This window comes from Colossoma macropomum, unplaced genomic scaffold (assembly GCF_904425465.1).
Source record: "Colossoma macropomum unplaced genomic scaffold, Colossoma_macropomum, whole genome shotgun sequence".
Classification (NCBI taxonomy): domain Eukaryota; kingdom Metazoa; phylum Chordata; class Actinopteri; order Characiformes; family Serrasalmidae; genus Colossoma; species Colossoma macropomum.
The window spans coordinates 4,970,642-4,983,791 of NW_023494802.1; positions in this window are offsets into that span (position 1 = coordinate 4,970,642).

Below are 13,150 nucleotides of genomic sequence, written 5' to 3' on the forward strand. Positions count from 1 at the left end.
CTCCAGAGGAGTGGTGTCGACAGCAGTCACTGTAGTCCATGCGTTCATGTAAGCGTTTTACGCTGACCATGCTTTACAGTGCTGTGCAATAGTCAGAGACCACCCTTCATTTATTTAAATTCCAGTCAGAATGGCCATTAATTCATTCATCTTTCAGGAGATAATTATTAGGAGATTAGATGTAAGATAATCCACCTGCATAAGAAAGGGGAAAGTAAAAGAATATGTGAAAAGTTTCTAAAACTGGAGTTTAAATATGTATTAACATCTACAGAGACAATGGTACTCGTAACAACCATGCAAGTCCACCAAAACTGTCCCCATCAGATAAAGAGCAAATAGAGCTTTCATAATTTAAAAGGGAGAGGAGAAAATCAAGCTCTGTCTGTTCTGACCATCCTTCCACTGTGAGAAGACAACTCAGCGCTATGGGTCTGAAAGGATGTATAGTTGTCGCTGAAAAAAGGAGGTAGACTAGAATGAAAGAACATTTGCACTACAGAATTTTATGAGAAGCAGAAAATTCAACCAAATTCTGAGACTAAACTTTAGAGGTGTGGAAAAACATTCCTGCAGATTTCTTTGAAAAACTGAAAGTGAGTACACTAAAAAAGAATGGAAGCTGTAATAAAGGTAGAGAGGACATAATAAATACTAAACACTTTGATGTTATATTTGGTTGTTGAGGCTTTTGTGTAATTTTCTGATAAATATGTATTTAACAGAACACTGAAAAATGAATTACTTGTAATTACTAGCTGTTTTGACTAGAAGTTAAATGATGGGTGGTCTCTTGACTTTTTCTCTTTCTTTTCTAAAGTATTCTTTAAGAGGGTGAAGTGACAGTTAATCGTTTCAGAAACGCAAACTTATGTTTGTCATGACTAGGAATGTGTGTGGGTATAAAAAAACTATCATGATATGTGTTGTCCTGGTACTTTGCAGGAAAAACTGTAGCAGTAGGTCATTTAATCCCATTGTTAGTATTTCCACTTCAGGAGCTAGGTCCTTCAGTGCCATGGCCCCCAAACTCTGGAACTCTCTTCATCAATTGCTCTATGACTGCTCTTTTTTCTCTACCTTCAAATCTGATTTCAAGACTTTTCTTTTTCAGGAGCATTTCTCTTACTCCTTCACTCCTAGAGTTTTTTTTTTGTATGTAAAGTAACTTTGGGATTGTGAAAGGCACTGTATAAAAGTAACTTATTATTAATATTATATTGTTATAAAGTGTGCTTGGCAGAAATTTGAAACAGTAAAAATTTTTATTCAGTTAGGGCTGAAAAATTTGGGCAAAATCTAATTGTGTTTTTTCTGACCAGTATTCCGATTGTTTTCTATGAATTGATGTCCATCCTTTCCAAAACCACTAACATTTCCACTATTTTTGGCTTGTTGTGGTTGTGATGTCACAGCACCAGGAGTGTTTGGTTGCTTCTGATTGGTCTATCTCATCTAAAAGCAGTTGAGAAGCTCTGTGTTATGAGGTTAAACCTCCTCACTTTAAACTTGTTGATAATGTAGACTATAAATAAAATTGCAGCTCTTCTGATTTGAAAATTGCACTCTTTCAAATTGTGATTTCGATATAAAAACGATTAATCTTTCAGCCCTACATTAAGTTTAATATTGTGGCATATCATTAGAAGGGGTTACCTTCCCATTCTTAGTTGTGACACAAAAAAGACATGAATTTCAGTCCTGTGTATGTATTTATCTTACATTTAAAAATATTTGTGCACTGTTCAATTTCAAGGTGTGAAGGAGATGTGGGATGAACAGGTATCTATGTATCTTTCTATCTGTCTGTGAAATTCTGCAGATTACTTACGTTGTAAGCAATGTCATTCTGAGTGGTTGGATGTAAAATGCTCTATTCTACAGCTGTTTACCTAGTCAGAATTGTTCAGTGGTGGTGATGGTAACCAGACGTCTCAGGCACTTAATGCCTCTAAAAACTCCCTTACAGAGAGTTACATAAAATGGTTATGAATATACTGGCTGATGTCTGAAACATTGTTTTATGTCAGATATGTGAAGGTTTTGGCTTAAAAAACATTTTACACCAATTCATCGCATGTGTTTTTAATTTCAAGTTTTACAGGTACATTAATTTTTCTTTTTTGCTTCACTTTTAATGTCACAACTCATTGTTTAATAATAATCATACGGATAAAACATGTACCATAACCACCCAATCCCCCTCCACCTACAGTCACTCCCTCTCCCACCATAGCCCCTCTGCACACCTATCCCAGCCCTTTAAATAAAAGGAAAGACAGAGATAGCTGAGAGACAAGGCAGAAAAAGAAGGAGAAAGACAATAAAATAGACAATGGACAAACTGGTCAAGACAGGACAGACATACAACAACAAAAATTGTGACCAGATTTCCTTGAATGGTTTTGTATTATTTTTTACACAGTTGCAGTGATCTGTGAGGAGGTTAAGCCAGTGCTTTATTGAAATTTTGGTTCTGTTTCTTCCAGTTCAGCAGTATAACTTTTTTGGCAATGGTAAATTATATTAATGTATCGGATTTGAGGTTATTGAGTGCTGAATGTGAGGAAAGGTCATTAAGTAGTGCTGCAATGGGACACAAAGGGATAACAAGGCCCTAGAACATATTTTTCAGATTTACCACTGTTTTACTATTATCAACATTACATATAAAAACTCAGAAGACATATATCGGATCTCTGGTCATTTTGGATAGTAATTAAAATGGCTATATTTGTGTTGTAGACAATGACCCTGGTTCCTTTCACCACCACTGTATAGAAATCAGAGTCTACAATACACACTACAATATAAATTTCACATCAGACCACTTTGAATTACTCTGCTTACATCTCAACCACTGAATTGTGCAGAAATTCTGAAAAATAGGTGGAATTACACTTCAAGCCTTCTTTCAGACATGCATATCAAATGAGGATCAGACATGTCTGTGGTGTATGTGTTCGAGTGCTCCACTAGATGGCAGTATTACACAACAGGATGTGTTAAGTCTATACCACAGAACGAGCCATAGAAGTGTCATTGAGGAAGGTGTCTTATTACGAACAGCAAAGCAGCATATAAGGCATGGTTCACTTCCAGGAAGCCAAAGTTTTGTGTGGAGGAAACAGCATGCAGACAGCGCTGCAAGGCTCGAAATAGATTTGTTCATTGGATAGTTGATCTTTTGGGAATGTGGTTGGACACTGCAGTCAAAATCTCTGTTCTCTTTAGGAATCACACAGAAGGTTGGAAAGACAAGGAAGAGATAGTAGAAAGCAGGCATGCAAACTAAAGCCAAGAAAGGCCCTGCTAACAGAGTCATGCCCAAGGCAGAGGCTAGAGGGATATAAAGCCCCTCTTGAGCAGTGAAACTTACTTTTAATAACATTTCTCCTACTGGTTTGCCAGTCCTTACCTTTAATGAACAAAGATGGCCAATGAGGAACTGGAGGGATTGCCTAAAATGTGCACAGCAGACCTCTTTATATCTGCAGGTTTTTCAAAGCTTAGAAAGCTGAACAAACGTCATGAGAATCTCATGCGAGCGTCCTTGCTGCCTCTCATTTTCTTACCATGCAACATTATTTAAAGGCTAACACATTGCAATCACGTCATTGGGATACATACTTCTAAGGGTGCAAAACCTCATCAAAGACAGAGATGCAGAAGCTGACTAGTGTCTTATTACCCAACTGCAAGGCAAAATCATCTTGTTATTGTGTGTTTTTTGGAGAGGGTCTTATGGCTAATTGCTTCCACCGTGCACATCAGCTCTGGGGTACCTAATAAAACTGTCACATCAAACAAAGTTATAGATTTAAGCACAACAAAAATGTGTGTTGTTAACAAGTACCAGACAACACAGCTTAGCTCGGGTTGTTGCCATAAGCTCCAGGAACAACTTGCTGTGTTCTGAGTCAAGCTACTGGTCTCTTTTGACGTAAATCCAAAATTTGCTTAAGGTATGGAAAGATAAACCCATGACTCTCGTTTATGGCACAACTACTGACAGTAAAATCGCACCGGGGCCTGTAGCGTTGGGAGAGGCTGGGCATGGTGATGATGCCCTTACTATCTTTATTGATTTCTTTTATCGGTACTTGTGCAATTTCACACCTACAACTCTTTATAACTTAATAATGTGCTTCAGGCATTTGCTTACATTACACCTTTAACTTGGTAAAATCTTAGCAATAGCAAATAAGCAAGCAAATTACACACAATGTCAAATGACAAAAAGACTCCACTGGTTGTCTGGAGTCCCTCTCTGTTGTCAAATACCAACTTATCTCTTTAAAAAGCACTTATATGAAAAATAATCCTGCATGTGTTAAAATGTCATGTACTTGCACTTATGTCTTTTTGTGCAACCAGGGTAGTTTCTGAAGACACAATCATATGCAAAACACACATCATATGAATCACAATCATATGAACACCCCAGTCAAATGATTTGCTTTGTTGATTTACTAAGTGAAAATAAGGGAACACACTTAAATATGTTATTTTCTGCTAATTTAGATGCCGAATTTCTGTTTATTTTCTGATTTTAACATATTGGAGAAAAGAAATAATAAAACACAAACTATGCCATAACTTTTGCACAGGTCACATTTTATGTGTTTTTGAAAAAAATGTTAAATTCACCAAATAAACAGTAATTGTGAATTAAAACCTACGGAAGTGTGTTCTATATAGACGATGTGTTAACTTATTTTTACTTAGAAAATTACAACCCCATTTCCAAAAAATTTGGGACGCTGTGCAGAATGTAAGTAAAAATAGAATGCAATAATATGCAAATCATGTATATCATATTTTCAAAGGGAAATACTACAAAGACAACACATCAAATGTTGAAACTGAGAATTTTTTTGTTTTTGAAAAATAAATGCCCATTTTGAATTTAATGCCAACAACATATTCCAAAAAATACGGGGGCATATTTTCCACTGTGTATCCTCACCTCTACTTTTAACAACACTCTGTAAGCGTTTGGGAACTAAGGAGACCAATTGCTGTAGTTTTGAAAGTGAAATGTTTTCCATTCTGGTTTGATGTAGGATTTCAGCTGGATTTCAACTGAGTGGTCTTTAGCCTGGAGGACACAGTGTCCATGATTTCCAAAAAGAATTTCAAATTTTGATTTGTCAGACCACAGGACACTTTTTCACTTACCCTCAGTCCATTTTAAATGAGCTCAGGCCCAGAGAAGGTGGCAGCGTTTCTGGGATCTGTTTATTTATGGTTTCTTCTTTGCATTTTAGAGTTTTAACTTGCATTTGTGGATGCAATAATGAACTGTGTTCACAGACAGTGGTTTTCAGAAGTGTTTCTGAGCCCATGCAGTGATTTCCATTACAGAATCATGTCTGTTCTTGATGCACTGCCTCCTGAGGGCCCAAAGATCACGGCCAGCAAATACTGTTTTTTGGCCTTGTGCCTTACATACAGAGGTTTCTCCAGATTCTCTGAACCTTTTAATGTAATTATATACCATAAATGATAAAAAGCAAAAGTTCTTTGCTGTTTTATGTTGAGAAATTTTATTCTTGAATTGTTGCACTATTTGATCGTGCAGGCTTTCACAGAGTGGTGAACCCCTCCTCTTCTTTACTTCTGAAAGACTCTGTTGACCTGTTGTCAATTAACCACCAGATGTTTTTAGCATTACACAATTTAACCAGCCTTTTGTTGCCCCCGTCCCAACTTTTTGGGAACATGTTGTTGGCATCAAATTCAAAATGGGCATATATTTTTCAAAAAACAATAAAATTTCTCAGTTTCAACATTTGATATATTGAAACTATTTTGCCTTAGAACACCCTTAATGTATTCCTCCACCATGAACAGATTAGAATAAATTGATTAAAATATGTTTTAGGCCAAAACTGTATCTCAAAACTACTGCAAAACAATGTTTCAGACATCAGGCTGAGTATCCATAACCATTTAATGTATTTAACTTCCTGGGAGGGAGCTTTTTGAGGCCTTATTCTCTTAAGACGTCTGGTTTTTATCACTACTGCTGTGAACATTTTGCCCCAAACTACTCTATATGACTTTTTCTTGTTAGCTAGTAGCTAACGAAAAGACAAAAAAGAAACATCGATAACTTTAAGATGAATTGACTTAGTTTCATTTATAAGCACTCAGCTGGTTTCCTGATATGTTTAAGCTGGAACGAGAAACTGTCAAACACTTAAAAGAAGTCAGCTTCTTGTATGAATTTTTCTGTTCCACCTTAAATGGTACATTCTGGCGCCGAAGGCACCATTTAACGTGGAACTGGAAAAGCAAACAAGAAACTGGTGAATGAGAAGCTGACTTCAGCCTCGTAAAAAATGGAACATTAAGAGACATTTTGCAAGAAACTACTCTAGTTTTGCAGAAAAGTTTCCTGCCAGAGATGCGAGAAAAGCTGTGCTAAAGCTTAAAGCAGAGTAAAGTAGCTCTACGTTTTCGTTTATATTACTTTATATTACTTATATTTCTTAGCCTGCACTAGTACATTAGCACATACTGAGACATATTTACATCCAAGATGGTAAAGTGGACATAAAATGTTGTGGCTCCCATGGTGGTTTGATTTTTGTTGAAACGACAAAATGGCTCTTCTTAACATTTGGGTTGCTGACCGCTGGGCTATGCTCTTCACAGCTGCCTTTGCAAAAGATAATAGAGAAAATCCCTTTAAAAGAGAGCACTCTATTGATCCCAGCAGTCTACAGTATTAGAAAGAGCTGTACTGTACGTTGTGCTGTTTTTGCTGTGCTGTGTCCTGACAGCGAGACGCACATTGCAAAAGGAAATCCCTGTCTGAACAAGCACCACAGCAGACTGTGAATAAAGATCACATAAGTGCTGCTGTCAAATCATCTCCCACACAGGACATGGCCTGGGTCTGTAAAGGCTTGTTTTGCTGCAACAGTTCATAATGGTAGATGCCAAAGCTTGATATAGAAACCCACTTGGATCACGTTAAGTCTGTTTATACTGTAACGACGCCTTCTCACTGGAAAAAATACAGTGTCTGTCTTGTGGCGAGCGTGTGGTCAGAGAGAATGTGTTTACAAGTGAAAATTATCTTTGTATTTATTGTCCTGTAAGAAACTCTGTTGGAGTGGATTTCTTAAAGGGGAATTTCACCATTATTCTCAAAAATTTCTACATAATTCACTCATTAAAATGTAAACTGAGAATGGTTTGATGTAAAAACTGCAGATTGCTTTACAGTAGTGGTGATGATAGGACCAGGGCCCACAGTGTCTCTTTTAGCCATGGTCATAGTTTGCTTTATTTGTGTGGAAATGATGTCCACGTTTGAAATAAGTACATTTGACGCATCACTGTTTTTCAGTGCACAGTTTATCCACAACAGTGCTGTCGCTGACGGAGCTGCTCAGAAGTAGCAGCTGCTCATGTGGGCCTCCTCGTCGTTCTCCAGTCGTGCACTCACTGTATTACATAACATTACTGAGAGTGATTGATGACCAGCTCAACTTACACAGCTCCTCTGCCAACAGCTCTCTCTCTCACACAATACAACCCGCACTTTCTCTCTCACTCCGTCTCTCATTCTCTACATTCTCTCACTTTCTCTCTCATAAGCTTCAGGTTCTCTACATTCTCTCATTTTCTCTCTCACTCTCTCTCTGCTCTCTCACTCTTTCTCTCACTCTCACTTGTTTTACCTTTTTTTGTCTCACTCTGTTTGCTCTCTCTCTCATTCTACACTCTCTCACATTTTCTTTCTCACTCCCTCTTTTTGCTCTCTCTTCTTGCTTCCCACATTCTCTCACTTTCTCTCACTCTTTTTCTTTTTTCTCTTTCTCCGCTTTGTCATTCTTGCTCTCTCGCTCTCTCTTTCTCTCGTACTCCTTTTGCTGAACTCGCTCTCTTTCACTGCTTTCAATTTGGCTTCTGTCTCTCAGCTCCCTCACTTTGTCTGCTCTCTCTCACTCTGTACTTTCTAACTCTGTCTTTGCTTTCTTTCTTTCTTTCTCTCTCTCTCTCTCTCTCTCTCTCTCTCCCTCTCTCTCTCTCTCTCTCTCTATGTATATATATATATATATTTCTTTTTCTCTCTCTCTTGCTCTTTCATACTTTCTCTCTCTTCTCTCTACTTATTCTTTCATACACTGTACTCTCTCTTTTCTTACTCTTTCATGCCATCTTCCTCTCTCTGCTCTCTTTATTTTCTCTTTTGTAGTCTCTCACTCTCTGCTCTCTTTATTTACTCTCTTAGTCTCTCTCTCTCTCTCTCTCTTTGCTGTCTTTCCCGCTGTGCTTTTTTTCTTTCTCCCACACACACTATCTCTCTGCCCATTTTCTTTATTTTCTCTCTAACTTTCTACATTTACCTGCTGGTTTCTTAATAATGTATAGCTACATGATACTATACCATCAATATGCTAGTTAACAGTGAACTTTCTCATGCTGGCTGTATGTTATGTATAGGTAACAAAATACAGTTTTCATTTTTTGCCTAATTGCGTAATATACAGAGTGGGCAGTTCAGTCTAAGGCCAAAACACAGCTGTTCTGAGGTCAGCTGAGAACCTCTCACTACTCACTGTGTAGTTTTGTTGCTTTTTCCACAATGAGTCTAATAAAACCCTTCAGAAACTTCTGAGGAGCTTGGTGTCTGAACACTAGTCACAAACATGACAGGTGCTGCTAAAGTACTGAAGCAGTTGCGTATAGCAGTGGTTACTAAGCAGTGACTGGAGGGTTGAAGAAATAATGCAGAGCTTGGCAGATTTTAATTGGCTATAATACAGTGAGAGCGCTCACAGAAAACAGATCAAACTTCATCATCCCAGAAATGCAGCATAATAATTATTATGTATTATCATAATGCCGCTGTTTCTACGTTTAACCTCATGAATGAAGTGAAAAACCCTTCTAAAACTATCGAGGTTCGGACCTTGATGTCCTCATAGCTAGTTCCGGCTATGTATCTGTTTACTCTTTCTTAGTCTGTGTTTCTCTCTCTTGCGCTCTCTCTCTCTCTCTCTCTCTCTACTACTTTTATACAAATCCTATGGGCAAAACAGCAGAAAACGCTTCAGAAAAGGCAATGATGACAGATGACATAATGACAGCGTGCCTTAACTGAAAAATGTACAAATGCCATTTATTCTTCACACACAGACTGCTGGTCTAGCAGAATGTACTATCAGCAGTCACTGAACTGGGATAAAATCATCTTTTGCTAAAGGAATCCCGTAATGATCACACTAAAGCCGTCCCTGAGCCGTGCCTAAGCCTCCACTCTTTACACATCATTTCTGACTGCAGACTCTGACGCTCATTGGTTCCTCAGTGTCAGACAAACGCCAAAAACATACAACACTCAAATCTCAGTCAAACACTGAAGTCATTCCTAAAGACCGACAGACAGTAGGGGATAATGTTGCAGAGATTACTCTAAGCAAAACGTCCATCCCCCTGACCCTCTTTAAACAATAACAATACAATGACCAGGTACAATCTTAAATCACTCTTGGTATGGACATTCATGTCTGGGGAAGTCTTTTTAAAGAGCAGGTATGGAGCAGGGGCTCTTAAACGTTTTGACCCAAGAACCCAAACAAAAGAACAGATACTAAACTGGAGCCCAAACAGAACATTAGTACTACACTGAGTTTAGGAAATGGCTCAGCATGGCATCATACTAACAGTGCAGCGTATTGATGGAGGGAGACAGACTCCAGTCTATGGAGGGAAGGAAAGGACAGGTTGAGTGTTATCAGCATGGCAGTGGTAGGAGAAGTCATGAGCAGATATTACATCACCTTGAGACAATGTGTAAAGAGAAAAGAGTAGAGGACCCTTGTAGGACACCAGTGGAGAGTCTGCATTGTGTGGATGTGGATCCTCCCTTCATGTTACCTGATAAGAGCCCCCTTCAGGTAGGCCTCAAACTGCTTCCATGCCGAGTCAGTGATTCCAAGATTGGACAAGAGGATGTTGTCATTCTTCACACTTGTGCAACAACCTCAAGAACCATGCACTGATTGGTTCATCTAAGGCAAGGCAATATAATGAGTCAAGTAAAATGTAATAAAGGTTAAATTTGGTATGCTGCCATTAAAGCAGAAATTAGAGACTAAATGTTTGGGACCTCACCAGCCAGAGGATTTCAACATCATTCAGTCCGGAAAACACAAAAACTGCTCCTTCAATCCAGAGAGGTTCAAAAGAAAAACATGGCTAACAGCGAGTGTAGCTAAAAAACACTCTTCTGCTTTCCTTGCCTGCTCTTGCTCTGCTATCACTTGAATTCATTCATGGATTAGTGGACTGAAGGTTTTGACAAGTTTGCCCAGATGAAAGATCATCGTGCAGCTTTTCTTTTCAAGCAGTGAACGTCACTGCTAAGTCATTCTGCATTTTTACAAGGTGTGTTATTCCTAAAGCCCAGAAAGCAATGTGTTTCCCTGCTCTGAAATGTTGCTTTGGATATGTATTTGCAGACCACAATGATCGTATGTACTGCTAGATAACTTTGGATTTGTAATGCAATGCTGTAAAACCAGGTTTTGTAAAATCTAATGATGTTATCATATTCCTGTCTCCACTTCCACTAACTCCTGCACCACGTTACGTTAATTTGTGAATTTGTGATTTTATTGATGGAGTGCGTTTGTGTTTGGATCAGGTTTGTGTGTAGCTTCATTCCTACAGTTTATTGTGCCCCACCAGGATGTCTATGCCAGAGATGCCACCTTTTTTGGGCACCTTTATTTTAATGAAGGTAGAAGGACTTAGGAATGCTTTAGACTGACTTTAAAATATATTATAAATACCCACCCAAATGTATGAACTTTTACAGAATATTTTTTATTACAACTAAGGCAACTGACTACCACTATTTATGTACAAATGTATACTATAATAGTCTTTTTAGTTTTAAATAACTCACCAAATTTCAGAAAAACACTGACTAATCAGCAAAACTAAAGACATTTATCATTTAGCCTGTTATATTACAGTTATTCCTTGCTATTATTTTAGTATTAGGCTATTTGGGAAATTATTATTTAGTGGAGCTCTAAAGTGTACATCTTAAAGAATACCAACTTGCATTTCAATGGGAAAAGCATTCACTCAGTGTGCATGCTCTTATGCAGGCTTTGACTGAAGTCATTATCTAAAAGTAGAGCAGAGAAAATTGTGACATGCAGACAAGCAAATGTATTTGAGAAATTGTATCAATGATAATTTGCTATGGTATCAATATAATACAAAAGGGGTTTTTGTAATAGTTGTTGCCTTAAGTAGTGGAACTCATTCTTTCTGTTTACTCAGGCCTTTTTTCATCTGAATCCAAATGCAATGAGAAGCCAAAATGGAAGATGGGACATTCAGGCTGAATGATGTTACGCTGAAAAGAGTGATGCTTTGAATTTACTTGATTCAAATGTGTTCATCATTGCCACATGAATAAAATATATTACTGTGGCATGAAAAAGTATTTGCCCCCTCCTGATTCCCTCTATTTTTGTATATTTGTCACACTAAATGGTTTCAGATCCTCATACAAAATAAAACAGAAGGAGAACATGAGGAAACACAAGGCACAGTTTTGAAATGATCATCTTTTGAAGGAAAAAATTTGGCAACACCTACGTTGCAACCCATGAGAAAAAGTAATGAAACCCCTTAAAATCCCAGGCTTATTACATACTAAGGTGTATTATTCAGTAACTACAGGGACTTCAGTGCAAACTGGCTGAGCTATTCTTTGGTTATAGGAGTGTGTAATAAAACTGTTGGCCGACTGGGGGGCCCTGGCCATTTAAGGGGTTTTTAACTGATTGTTCCACCTTTCGCAGCAACAACTGCAACCAAACACCTCCTATAACTGGAGATCAGCCTTTCACATCCCTGTGGAGGAAACTCATCTTGGCAGAATTGCTTTAATTAAGCCACATTAGAAGGCTTTTAAATATGAACTGCCTGTTTACAGCATCTCAGGGGGTTCAAGTGAGGACTTTGATTATAGCCTGCTCAAAAACCTTTGATCTCATTTGAGCCATTCAGAGGTGGACTTTCCCTTGTGCTTTGGTTCCTTGTCTTGCTGCATTACCCAGTTGAACTGATGTCCAGCCATTCTTCTGCAGGATTTTCTAGTAGAGATCAGAATTCATGAATCTGTCAATTATGGCAAGACGTTCAAGCCCTCATGTCCACTTTCGACTCATTAGTCCACAGAACATTATTCCAAAAGGCTTGAAGGTCATCACTGTGTTTTTTGGCAAATGTGAGATCAACACTGGTTATCACCTTGCAGCTGTCTCATGGACACCATTTTTGCCCAGTCTCTTTCTAATGGTGGACTCTTGAATGCTGACCTTATCTGAGGTAAGCAAGACCTGTAGTTCTTTAGATATTTCTCTGGGTTCTTTTGTGACTGGATGAGTCGTCACTGTGCTAATGGAGTTATTTTGGTAGGCCAGCCACTTCTGGGAAGATTCTCCACTGTTCCAAATGTTCTGCATTTGGAGGTAATGCCTCTCAGTGTGGTTGGTTGGAGAACCAAAGCCTTAGAAATGCAACAGTGTCAAACTGCAATGAAAAGTGTTTCCATACAACAAAAACACCCACACCGTGAATGTCCCCTTGTCTTTCATTGGCCAATATTTATGCTGTCAAATCCAATTCAAAATTCGCAACCGAGCAAAACCACTCTTGTGCAAGGAAAACTACTTTTGAGAGTGATTAGTCATGATTACTGAACACAACAGAGCTAGAATTCAGTAATTACAGGCAGTGTTTCAGCTAACACCATTGTAGTAGCGGACTATGAAGGTCGTCTTCTAGAGTGAAAGTCTTGTTTCCAGTTTTTTATATGCAGCAAAAGCTCTGACGACCACTGACAGCCACCCAATTGTCTGCAAAATGGCGAATACAACTCAATGGTGAAAATACGGCAGTATTTGTAAAAACGTTAGTCAATCTAAATTATTATTTTTTCTTCATTTTTACTTAATGAGCATTTGGCATTTAAAGACAAATATGCACAAATGTATACAAATCCTGCTGATTTGTACAGAGTATTGTCTCATGGTTTTTTGATCCCCGACTTGAACTTGCAGTCTGAATGCCTATCAAACGTTGAGTATTGTTGACTATTAAG